Source organism: Tympanuchus pallidicinctus, unplaced genomic scaffold, assembly GCF_026119805.1.
Source record: "Tympanuchus pallidicinctus isolate F22 unplaced genomic scaffold, pur_lepc_1.0 scaffold1, whole genome shotgun sequence".
Taxonomy (NCBI): Eukaryota; Metazoa; Chordata; class Aves; order Galliformes; family Phasianidae; genus Tympanuchus; species Tympanuchus pallidicinctus.
In genome coordinates, this window is record NW_026294618.1 from 91,741,545 (window position 1) to 91,754,728 (window position 13,184).

Sequence of the window (13,184 nt, forward strand, 5' to 3'; positions counted from 1 at the left end):
TTCCAGAAACAGAACTTTAACATGATTAATCTGAGACATTAAACAGAGATTAGGCTTAAAACTTCTTAAGCATTCTTGGTTTGTGGAAAGTAGAGCAAATCAACAGACTGTGAAATAGCAGTAGGACTGCCTCCCAGTTTTAAACTGGGAATGAGAGTGGTGGAATGCCAGATTTCTTCATATCCTCCCCGGCTCTTCTGTTACTTCTTGACACTTTGTACTGCACTTTTTCAAAGAAGAGTCACAAGTAGGAACGTAGTTCTCTGCTGTTCCTGCTCAGATGAAAGCCCCTCTGCAAGGGGAGCCGGGGAGAGAGGAGTGATAAACTGCTTTCTCTGTTTCCATTACCTCATCCCTCCACCTCCTTGTTCTTTCAGTATTAGCCAGTGTTGCAGACAGGACTTTTTTCAGCCACTCTTTTAGTGATCTGACTGTCAAATTGCACTGTTCATTGGTTCAGTGCAAGAAGCCAAGTTTTTGTTAGTGCTGTGCTGCAAAACAGAGTGTATGCTTAGAATGTTGCTGCGTTGCTCAACAGTTAAGGAAGAAAATGATATTTTTGTAAGGCTAAATTTCTTAAGGCCTTATGGGTATCTTTCATAGCTCCATTAAGCTATGAAAGGTAGGGAAGAGATGAGTGGGACAATAAAACACTGCTCTTGCATTTACTTTCTGCTCTGCCTAGCACTGCTTAAGTTGGTAAGAGAATATCCTGCCTGGGAAAGGGAAGAGTTTCTTGAATACATTTCAGCTGTGACATTTAGTGCAGCAGCTACTTCTGTCTGTACGCATGTGCTGGGAGAGAGATGCTGTTGAAGAGGTGGCATTCTTTTTTTTTAGTGTGGTGTGTGTAATGGTAGCATATGTTGTAAGTTTGGAAATCTGGGAGTATGGCATACTTCATCTGAAGCTCATTGAACAAAATATGACTGAAAAAGAGCATATTAAAAACAAACAAAAAGGCCAAATGAACACCACCCTGTATCATGTTGATGTAATTTGGATACTTGACCTATTTGGTCATCCATCTGTTGCGGAAGACAGGTACATTATTTTCTCTTCTGTGTATTCCATCCTACAAATGAAATATTGCCTTGTGTCGAGATCTCTAGAGACTGAGCCAGAGCAGTTGGCTTGTACTTCCAGTTCTAATGCTGTACCCAGAATCATTTTTTTGCAACTGACTGACGTCATCTATGGCACGGGTTCAACTCACTGAGCCTCCACACCTTAGTCCACAAAATATACATCAACACCCACACTTGCACGAAAATATATAGTTGCTATAAATACAGAATTGCAGATTTTTAATTTCTTTTTTAGTACTTTGAAAAATGAGATTTCTATTTTAGGATAAAGGCAAGTGGATTTCTACTTTTTCTTCTAAAAATCCAGATCCTATGTAACAGCTGGAACTTTTTGTTAGCCAAAATAGTGGTCATTTGCCCCACAGCTTTAGCTTAGCTGATGCTGCAAAGTAATAACTAACTTAAAGTCTGGCAGCTGATTCTGTTCTCTGATGCTGTGGTTTAAATGTTTCTTTCAGTCGTGCTTGCAGATTGAGGGCAAGCAATGGTGCAAGTCTAACTTCTGCTCCAGACAAACTGGAAGAAGTGAATCCTTTGTCAGCTTGCCTTATGAGGAGAGGAACTGCAACTTGCAGATCTATGGAGGGAGGCAGTGAGTATGAAGAAGGAATAATCAGTGTTGAGGGTAATGTGTGCACTGCACAGAAAAGTGTTTTCCCCTTGTTGTCTGTGAAAGCTTCAATTTTGAGAGTAGAAAGCTAGCATGTAGAAGAAAGAAGCCAAGAAGTTGGTGTGTGTGATATTTCAGTAAACGTAGCATGTATGACGTGAGCTGGAGATGTTAGACATGTGGATTTGAATGGCATTCATTCAGGTGTGATACCACCTGAGGTCAGCTGGAGAGAAGATGGACTGGATTTACTGTACCCTGCAGTCTGCACAGAAGGATTATGAGCCATGGCATAACTGGATGATTATAATGGATGATTAAATCCATTCTAATTACATTAAGGTATTTGGAGCTAACAGCTAAGTTCTGTTGTCTGTTAAGAAATACTAGTATATAGGCATAAATAAGGTTAACTGAAAAAATGAAAAGCAGGCCTGCTCAAATAGTCTGTCAGTGTTGTGTTTCCTATGCAGCTTTTTTTAAAAAAATCCATATTTTATTCAAATGCTGTTTGAAGTACTGGCTTTTCCCTTCTGCAGCAATGCACGTTACAGTGATCAGTGCAGACACGTCCCCCTTTGAAGTGGTCTATGCTTAATTACCTCGCTGAAATTCCAAGCAGAGTTCCACTGAGAAATTTACTTGAGATTCCTTCCTGCCCTTGTGAGCCTAATAGGTTCAACTCTGTTTATTGTCAGGCCAGGTACAACTACTGCTTTTAACTCAATTCCAAAGTTTCAAGAAAAATCGGATATTATAGAGAAAAAAAAAAAAGTGAAGTGGCATGAAACTCTGATACTGACGATGAGAGGCTTTGTTCTGAGCCTGTCTATCTTGTTGTCCTAAGTATCATTAGTGGAGATGTGGTCTTGGCAAATGTTCACAAAAAGCTCATACTAAGTTTTCCACCTCAAGTAAAGAACGTATAAACATGAGATCATATTCCTGACATAAATCAGTTTTAAGAGGATTAGAAATTTGCCATCAGCTCGCGGAGAAATATTTACCTTTTGATTATTTAAGTTGTAGTTTTGATTACATTTTGGGTACAGAGTAAGTATTCATGTTGTGAGTGAGGGCGGAGTGATGCAGGTTTCTCAGGCTGCTAATTGATGGAGCACCTTGTGCACCTTGCACCAAATGCAGCTTGTGGCCTTGGCTGGAATATGCCTGGGGGTCTTCTGCTGGAGGGATTACCTTCAGGATGTGCTCAAGTAACTTCAGGCTGTTTTGAGAGCACTTCTATCCTCTTCCCTGCATCTTGAGTTTTCTCCTGAGTGCAAGTTGTCTACTGTGGAGCAGTGAGATTTCTAATAAAGAAAATCAGCTTGGCGGTTAAGTACGGTAGAAGCAGCTTCCAGTGTGCCTAGTAATTCCTGACCCTTTGAGACAGTCAGCTCTGAAATTAAGCTGCCCATTCCATTTGCATGAGCAGTGACAAAGTTGTCTGATTTTTTTTATTTTATTTTTAATGTATGCTGCCTGAAGCTGGCTATCAGCTAGTATGGTAGAGATCTTCATTTCTCTCTCCTAATCTCTATGTGGTGTAGTTTTTTACTGAATCATTCAGCATCCCATATATTTTAGTGTCTTGTAAGCTCTCAGTGCTTGTTTTCAGGTTAGAAACTAATTTAAAATTCTTCTAATTTCTAATAGTATTTAAATAACTGCTTGGTGGCAGTTGCTCTGTTTAGGCAGTATCGTCTGAAGTTAATACAGAGAGTAAATGCAGTCCTGTTTCATTTTAAGGATCTAAAGCTGTTGAGCTAGTAGTAGTTGAACTCCCTGGGTAACAGCAGGGTGGAGTTACTTGTAGCTCTATGGTTAGCTAAAAAATAGCAAAAAGAATATAGGACTTTTCTGTTAAGACTCTGTGGATGTGACTGGTTCATTGAAGTATATAAAGAGTGGCTACAACTCCAAACTGCCTTTCACAGAGCAGCTCTGCTGGTTTTTGGGGCCCAGTGCTCTAAGAATTCAAGTGTACAAACTCTCTAAGAAAGGTAGGAGGTTTTTTCCAGAAACTACCAGCCATAAGGCTTTCAGGAAATTGAAACATCATTTCCTATCTTCAGTTTGTCCCAGCAGCTCCAGGACAGATGCCTGGTTTTCATAGTCTGAGAACTTACCTATTTGCTGGGGCTGGCAGATAAGGGAACTGTTGTGTCATGTCGAAGCAATGGAAATTATCCTTAAATCTTATTGCTTTACACAACTCTTCTCCTAGGCAAGTGAATGTCTTTCACATTCTGTGCAGTGTGTAGCCAACTACTTGTCTGCTTCATCCCTACGGGCATAGGTATGGCTACCCAATGAACATCTGTCCTATTTCTTAAATGATCCAGCCAATGTTTTGCTCTAAATCATAAGGCTATATCTAGATGTGAGTGTAGTGAACAAATACAAGTTGTAAAATGTACTTTGGGCCAGCTGGAGGCTAGTGATGTTCTGCAAGCAGGCAAACGTGCTGCTGGCAGCACATTAGATGGCAAGTTCATTTCATAGGAGAAGAGGGCCAAAAGCTGCTCTTCAGGGTGGGCTTGAAGACAGGAGCCTCTTCCAAGTCAGAAAGAGCTGCTCTTCCAGCCGAGTAGTTTGAAGTACAGGGAGAATAATACTCTTTGTTCTTACATTCCCAGGGGTACAGTGTGTAGGTAACCCCTGGTCTGACTTACTGAAAGTATATGCAGCCATGTTTATCTGTTGTTCTGATAATTAATTGAAAGCTTTGTTCCTCCTTCCTTATCCACCCCAAAATACAATGGATTATATATATATATGTACACAAGAGGGGAAAGGGAGGGAGAATCTGCCGACAAAGGAATTCCTAAACTCCATCTTAAGCTTTTCCTGTGCAAAAAGCACAATCAGTCAAGACTGGGCAAAAGTTCATGCTAACACAAACAAGATGCTGAACTTGGATGCAGAATGTTGCATATGACAGCAGTCTTTTCAACACATACAGGCAAACAGTGAATCAGCAGTGCCTAGATAACAAATGACAGCAATATCTTGGGACTCTAAAACTGCATGTCGTGCAGTAAGATTTATGACTTAGGATGTCTCTGTGCTTTAAGGCTAGTTCCAGGATGCAAAAAGCAACCAACACCCTACCCAAAACCAAAATCAGAAAAGCAATTTGTCTCCTCCAGGTTTGCACTGTTGTAAAGGTGAACTCTTGCCGTGTAAACCCTTCTTGGAATGGCAAATTCCATGAATGGAAGCTTGAGGCAGTTGGTATTCAGAGAGCTTTTTGTTTCAGATGCTAAACGTGTGTGTATTTGCCTGCATCCCTGTGCTACCTCTGTCTCTTGATGTGCTGGCTTTGTTCTGTTTATAACTTATTTTAAGTAAAACAGCAGTAGCTGGTAGAAAAGCTTTTTTCTGCTTGCTCCATTTTCTATTGCTTGGGCTGCAAGGAAGGAAGAGAAGTTAAATATCACAAAATGTTTTTCCAGGCTGTTACAGTGAATGTCTTATCTTAATGTTCTGCAACATTTGTTGCACTGATGGAACAGAAAAACCTCCCACAGCTATGGTAAATTAGTAACAGAGAAAGGTACTTTGTTACCTGTGGCCGGCTGCTTTGAGTGTTTTCCCTACTTTCCTTTCTTCTAAAGGAGGTAAAGAGGTTCCTTGTGATTGTTCCTCCCTGGCATGTCATGGTCAGATCCTTGTATTCCAGCCTGATAATGACGTTCAGTCTCTGCTGTTCTACAACCTCACTCTGCTTCTTAAATCAGTCCAGTCTTTTAAGCCTTTTCATGCTTTTCTGGGAACCTTTTGTCTTAATATGCAACACTTTCAGCACTTCACTTCAAGAGCATGTTGAGAGTCATGGAATCATTAAAATTGGAATAGACAGCTAGGATCGTCTAGTCCAACTGTCAGCTCATCCCCACCATGCCCACTAACCATGTCCCTCAGTGCTACATCCACACAAGTCTTAAATGCCTCCAGGGATAGTGACTCCTACCTCCCTGTGCAGCCTGTGCCAGTGCATCACCACTCTGAGTGTAATTTTTTCTTAATATCTCACCCTGTGTCCCTGTTGATGAGGCCGTGGATTTTGTTTTTTCTCTCCACCTCAAAGGCTGAACCAAGCTACCAAGAGTTCCAGTAACAGCGGTGGAGCTGACCAAGGGACGTCTGCTGCTGCCAACAAGCTGGAGATCCTGGAGGAGAAAGAGATCTTCCTCTTCTGGAGGAGGAAAGTGGAACACTGCAAGGTGAGAACACCAATGGCGCTCCTATGTGGGGGTCCTGCTTTGTCATGCATGTGTTACTTATTATTTGTCTGATGTGAATCTCTCCTCAGCTCTGCTTTATTCTACTCAACTTATTGAGAGGCTGCCTTATGAGTGGTGATTTTTGGCATACAGGCTCTGGTTGTGAGCCCTGTTGGCCTCCCATTCCAATCTGTGTATGTCTGAGTTTCTGGCTGGCAAGTCATGTTTTGATGCTGGAAGGTGGTAGTCAGTTTCCTTTCTGTTCTGTGTAAGTAGGAATGTAATGAAACTAATGGAACCAAGTGTTTGTATAGGATTGGGTACTCGGGCTCAAATGATGGCATTGGTTGGGCTGAAATCCTCTATGTGCTTATACACAGTGTAGGGAAGACATATCTGTAACAAACCCTGTGGTTCGTTCTTGATAGGAATGTTTGAATGCCACCATTTGGTTCTCTTGATCTTTAGGATTTCTCAGTCCGTGTCAAAACAGCAGTGCTCAGTTGAACTACGCACTTTTTATTTGGATTGTTTCTATCAGTCTGAGATTGCTTTTAAAAATATTTTTAGAAGTAAAACTTTCTGTGACACTCTAAAATTGAACTATGTGCTATATCATAAATAATTGTGAACATTTGCATTTTCGTATCAATATTATTGATAATGTTTTGATACTTCTGTGATGATTTGTTATAAAATGCTTTAGAACCATGTAGGAAAGAGTTAATAAAGATTTGTTTGCTACTGTTTTGGTTTTTTTCTTTGTAAACTTTTCAGTTGCAAATATGGAATAGGTGAATATCCAGATTGCGTTTCAGCACTGTCTAGTAGCAGGCAGGAGGATTTCCGCTTTGGTGCTGCACTTCATTAAAGAGTTGTAAACAGGAATGCTGCAAAAGTATACTGTGGGCACGTGAGGAGATTTCTAATAACCTTGAGGCTGGCTTTCAATTCTGTGAGTAATCTGGGGAAAATCAGTAGGGTTTCTCTGACTTTTGCCCTCCAAGGCTGCAGTTTTTACAGCTTGGAGCAACTATTACTAACAATAGCTCTTGAAGTGTAATTTTAAAAACCCCAGGAAATGTGTTCTCGTTTTCCTTTCTGATGCAGTTACAACTGACAACTCCACTTCTTTAGCCCCTAACTCAGTGTGCCCCTATTCCTGAAAACATATTTGGAATGCTGTAATGAAGTTTTTCACTTACCTGAAGTACATCAGATGTTGCACGTAAGCATGATTTCCAGTGGAGACTTCAATGTACAGGCAGCTGCTGCCTGAGAGTCACACTCTTCCCTGGGCAAGGAAGGGAAGGACCTTGCTCAGCCCTGGGAGCTTGGCGATTCCAGTTCTTGAGTGTTGGGAAGGTTTCTGTTCTGTTCGCTGACTGCTCCGAAAGACTTGTCTTGGTCTGGTTTCTGGATGTTGCTTCTTACAATATATACAGAACTGTTAACTATATCTAAACACGTCTCATTTTAAGACTGATCATTACTATGCAAATTAACCTTGGCTGCTCTGAGAACTGTTATTCAGTCAAGGCAAGGAATACTTTTGTGCCCTGCTATGCAGTACTGCAAGCGTATTTCTTTGTTGTGTATCCACGTAACTGATGCCATTACAGTTTTCTAGTGTTGCTAGCTGCCTTATCTGTCTGCTTTGAAGTCAGATTTTGCTGAAATATGCCCTTTCATTCTAGTTAAATGGAGAAGCACATAATGTGGTTCAGCAAAGTTTAAAAAAAAATTATCTGGTTCTATTTAATCTGTGGTAACTATTTCATTTCTACCTTAGTGTTACTACTTTTATGATATTCTATTCAGAAGCAGATTTTTTTAAAATTCAGATAGTTGCAATAAGAAAACCTGCTTTCTTTAGCTACTTCATGAACAAAATAAATTGAGAGCTCATATTTGATTTTTCTGCTAATTTCTGTCCATCTGTCATTGTCCTTGGAGACTGTAAGACAGGTAATGTCTACTTCTGATTTCAAGTGAAGGCAAAGTCAACCGGTGCATTTCATGCTTATAGCCCAGCCCTGGAATGTAGGAAAACATCACTTTTGTACTTAAAGCATGGATGTCACTGACATTTTGCCTTGTTCTTTCTGCTTCTCATCTCTTCCAATTAAAAGAATATGAAGTCAACCTGGTTTTAAAAAAAAAAAAAAAAAAAGTTTCTTAGATACTGCTAGCAAACACGTTAATGTATGTGAGAGGCATTCCCAAGTGTACGGTTATTGATGTACAGAGCTGGTAAGCCAAGGTGTGCTGTGATCTGGATTTCTGAGAGCTGCAGGGTTGAGATAATTCACAGAGATGTGGAATCTGGAGTGTGTCATGATAATCAATGTGAATTCTGGTACTCTGGCTATCAGAGGTGAGTTGGGAAATTGGGAACTGTTCACCCATGTGCTTTAAGTGATAGATACACATAATCATTCTTTTGTTTATTCTCTTTTAAAGCAACTTTTAAAATGTGAACAAAGAAAAGTCTACATATAGTTTGATGGCATCTATTGCTATTTTTAAAGTTCTGCGTTTTCAAGGCTTAATGGTTTTCATTGTTTTCTTTCAAAGTGAGAGGAGTTTTGGTGATGAATGGCTAGAGTTTTTTTCAGTGATCTTCTGACAGTAGGAAGTTGCTGCCTAGTTTGATTTGAAATTGGTCAAGTGTAATTGTAATCTAACTTGTTGAATATTGTAACCAATTGAGAAAGAATCATTTCAAAATGATTTTGAAGTCGATTTGGGAGGAAAAATATAATCCTTACACTGACTTCTTTGAAGATTAGTTTCCCTCCAATCTCTAACAAAATTTTATTTCATCATCTGGTTATTTCCTTGTAGGAGGATAGATTGCTTTCAAATAATTTTAATCTGAATTGGAAAAGCGAAAACATGCCTCATAAGTAAGCTTTATGATGCCTGACATTTCAGTGCTGTGGAAGATGCAATTGCAATGCAGTATGCTGCAGTGATGAAAAGGCAAAACTGGTTAATGGAATCCACAGAACCCACAGAAGCTTCTTAGTTGCAGGTTAAAGCTATCCTGCACATCTAAACTTCTTGCAGTGACAAATAGTGTTTATGCAGAGAGGTATTTTAAGACTGCCTACAGGACAGATCCAGAGAGCTCTCCTTCCTTATCTAGAGACTGCTTGCCTCTTTTAGAAATCTTCAGAGTTTCTACTTAGAAGATTTTGTAATTAGGAAAAGCCAGGAATGAAGGACATAAACACAGAAATAGAAAATGAGAAAGAAGAAACAAAGGGAAGTATGAATAAAGGAGATGCTGCTATGCCTGGAGCATAAGAAGAGACGGTTCCTGTTAGAGCGGTAGAGCTGTGTGAAATGGATTTGGTAGTAACAACTCTATCTTTTAAGTATTTTTTCACATTTTACAGAAATCAATCTTTTTTTCAGAGTTAATGTGCTCCATTAAGGTGAAAGGCGGGTTTTGGCACTCTGCTTGCTTCCCTCTGTTCTGCTTTGGCCTGCACGCTTCTCCCAGTGCATAGCATGCAGCCAGCAGCAGTGCTTGGAGCTGGATGGTGAGGAATTGCACCTCCCTGTTCTGCAGAAGACTTCTGCTCATTCTCAGTTTCATTATATTCCTCTGTCAATTATTGCATATGGATTCTTAGGGAACTCTTGGGTCTATGGCGATCTCATTTATTTTCTTATCCCGAAGCTTTCAGTATCTGTAAGGGAGGGTGGAATCTGATTTTGTCCATGGAATGAACACACAAAGAAATGTTCACTATAGTAAGGAAGAGGCTTGGAGCACCAAGGTTTTCTTTCTAGTTAAAATGCAACTTGACCTTTTTAAAATAAAGGATACCATAATATACTGATACTTCACAGCTTCAGTTAAGACCCCTGCAATGCCTGTAGTGAGTTTTCATTAGTCTCCTGTACTGTTACATTGCAACAGGAGGAATAAATGCCTTAGCAACAGACTGCTGTGAAGTTAGGAGACTGTCATTCAGTGCTTACAAAAGAAAAAAGGAAGAACTGATTTTTGTCTCCAATTACTCTACAGCACTCTTTGTTTACATCTTGTTTAGATTTTACTGTAGCTTGTCAAATCTAGCACTGAACAGAAGCTTAGATTGAGAAATGGGATGTGGATCATGCATCTTGGTGGCTGCGCTGAATGTTTGGGGCGTTGCACAGACAGCTGCCTGCCCACACTGGTGGCAGTGGCAAAGCTGCCAATGCAGAGCCCAGAGCACTCCTTAGCCAGGAAACTGCAGCTTTGTTTTCCTTGTGGTTCAATCCTCGCGTTTTGTTTCTAACCTTGTTGGATTTTTTGTTTATTTTGGTGTGTGTGTGTGTGTGTGTGTGTGTGTGAGAAGCTTTTACTTCTGCTGAATGTTTAATGCTTTTGGAGATAAATTGAAATGGCACGTACAGTGAAACAACTTTTCAACAACTTAGTGCTAAGTGCTTCCAGGTATAGATGCAATTGACTCACATCTACTCTTCATGAAAAAATGTAAGTCTTCATTTCTTTAAGGAATGATAATCAATGCCTTCAGTGTTTATCGTTGAATATGAGGAAGGTGTATGTAATCCTTCTCTGTTAGAAAGAGCCTTCAATTGAAATTTATTAAAGAGTAATTTACCCTGTCATGAGCAAAGTGTCCTCTAAATCCAATTCCCTCTCATGAAAGCGTGAGAATTTCTCCGCTACTTGTGGTCTGTGCAAATCATCTGCACTACAAAAGGGCCACGTCTCCTTCCATTTTAGGAATCTGGGAAGGGTAAATATTTAAAGTGCTGGCGTAACAATAGCAGAAGTAGAAGGAAATTAAAGCTTGGGATCCAGTGCTGAGATGCATTTGGCCTAAATTGTGGGTGGAACAAAGAAAAGCTTTTCAGTAAATTGGTTAAAGGTTATGATTTTCATTTTTGGATTAAGGAATAAGCAGAACTGTTCTATGTCGAATAGACCACACAATTTCCCAGGCAAGAAATCTATTTTGAAAGGGCGGCCTTTTTAGTTCTTGGTCAGATTGTTTTTTTGCTTTTCCTCTCAGTGGAGCATGTTTTTGATCAGTTACTCTATGATGGTCGCGGGAAACTAATATTTCACTGAGTTAAGGCCAGTATGGGAAATGAATAAGCCATTTTATGGACAACAACTACGGGTATGAGAGCTTTGTGAATGGCAAGCTTAGATGATGTTGGGTGAAGTAAATGAAGCAGAGTGAAATCAAGAAGATGGTGTAGAAGTTCTAAGAGTTTGTTGTATAAACTTGTTTTTTAAGTTACAAAGCCCTCTGCACCCTAACAGATTGTTGTTGAATTCTAGGGAATTTCTAGCATTTATTGTTTGCAGCAGCTGTTAGGTATTGAGAAAGAAGATTCATCTGTCCTCAGAGCAGAAAGAAAAATGTATTCTTTATCTTGATAAATTCAGTTCAGGTTGAGTAACTCCGCGGATATTAAAAACAATTTTCCTAATATATTTCACTTATCTTTGCAAGAGTTTTGGCACTGTGTTCGAGAAACTGAATGTGCATGTTGTAAGGGCTGAAGTCTGTTTCTGCCAAAATTTGCCATGTGACTTACGAGCCTGTATAAAAGCCTTTGCAATATCTTCAGCTGATATTTGGCTCGTGATTTTTGAGACAACTCCAAATAATCCTTTGACTTAATTTTGAACTATGTTATATTTTTCAGGAAGAGACTGTGCAGAGCTGGCTGGAGAGAGGGAGCTGTACTTTTGCAAAGATTTTTAATGTCCTGAAACTTGTTTTTTTTAGTCTCTTTGTTTTTTGTTAGGGAATCTGATGTCAAAGCTAAAATGAAAGAATGCTAGATACCTGTATAGAAAGGAAAAGGGCTTGTCTCCAAGGATTTGGCTGACAGCTGTCCACAGGTGAGGCAGCCTACTCAGTAGCGTTCTCTGGTGCCTCCTGCCTCTCAGCTCTCGCTCAGAGTGCTCTGGTGGAATGGCGCATCAGAAAAGGCAGCCTTCCAGTTAATTCTCCTGGAAGGCTGTCAGACTTTACCATCGTGCTTCAATATTTTTTTTGTTACTCTTAATATAATTTTGATTTTTACAGTTTCCAGATGGTAGGTAATTCATTGCAGCCCCTGAAGGAGTTTGTTGAGTTTCAGATCACCTAATGACTTGAAGACTAGCAGAAGTTTCTCTTCAGATTCAGGTGACTTTTGTTGCAAAGGGAGCTAGATCCACACAATGCAAACTACTGTGAAATATTTTTTGTAGAGTAATTTAAACTACTTTTAAGACTTCAGTGCTTAAGTTTTCTTACGAGATTCTCAGCATCTTAGATACCTACTTACAATTTTTATTGTAGTTTCATTTGTGGGAGTGATACACTTTGCTATTTAAGTACTTGCCTGAATCTTACTGAATTTAGAGTAAACTCCATAAAATGGAACAACTCAGAGAAATTCTTATTTCAGTAAGACCATTTACTCAACTTGGAGAGCAAAACCTGATGCCAGAAGGTAGATGAACAATATGATTTTCTTTGCCGCTATGATATGGAATTTGGGTCAGCAGAGGAGGCTGTTTGCCCACTCTGTTCAGAAGCCGAGCACAAAAGGCAATACTGAATCTCAGAGTTGATTATTAAAGTAATTTTTCAGCCTTTTGCATCCCTGTCTCTTACTGGCTATTTTTTGTAATTGCACGAGATGTGTTAGTTGTTGAAACAAAAACCCTGAAAATACTGAGGAAAAAAAAAGAGTAAATTAGAAAAGCAACTGTAAACTAATTGAAGCTAGACCATGAAATCTGCACTCTGTGGTTGTTTGGTTTTATAATTACAAATTGGTACCTGTTTATTTCATGGACAGGGTCTATATGACACCAGTTGGATTTTGGTGATCTCTCCAGGGTCTTGTGATCATGGTCAGTGGGATTCAGATACCTTTGTACAATAGCTTTTTAGAGGCAAATAAAACATTTATAGCAGCACACTTCAGATCTATGTAAGGCATGTGGAACTGTGGAACTTATGTAGGTTCAGTACTAACAAGGATGGCACAGTTGCAATAGCAAAATTGCATGCATTTTGAAGTGAGGTTTAATTAAAAATGGGGACTTCAAAATGCTTTTAGCTGCTGTCATTGCTTCTAAGGCTCTTGGTCAAGTCTGACAACATCCACTAAAACCTGGGGGGAAACAGGGAAAAAGATGCTCTTGCATGGGGATTAGGGAAGACTGGGGAGTTTCCTTCAGAAGGAATTCAAACTTGGATTTCTGACCAAGTAGTA

At 39.6% G+C, this 13,184-nt stretch overlaps 1 protein-coding gene across 4 annotated transcripts in view; it reads left to right on the forward strand.

Moving 5' to 3' along the window:
• DISP1 (dispatched RND transporter family member 1) overlaps positions 1 to 13,184 on the forward strand; it is an 84,355-nt gene that overhangs the window by 22,371 nt on the left and 48,800 nt on the right. For 2 of the 4 annotated variants that reach the window (XM_052670075.1, XM_052670234.1), the window contains exon 2: positions 5,792 to 5,927. The exons of the other annotated variants lie outside the window; for them this stretch is intronic. The gene's annotated coding sequence lies outside the window, so the exon portion shown is untranslated. The remainder of the gene's footprint in view (positions 1 to 5,791; positions 5,928 to 13,184) is intronic. 4 annotated transcript variants of the gene reach the window in all.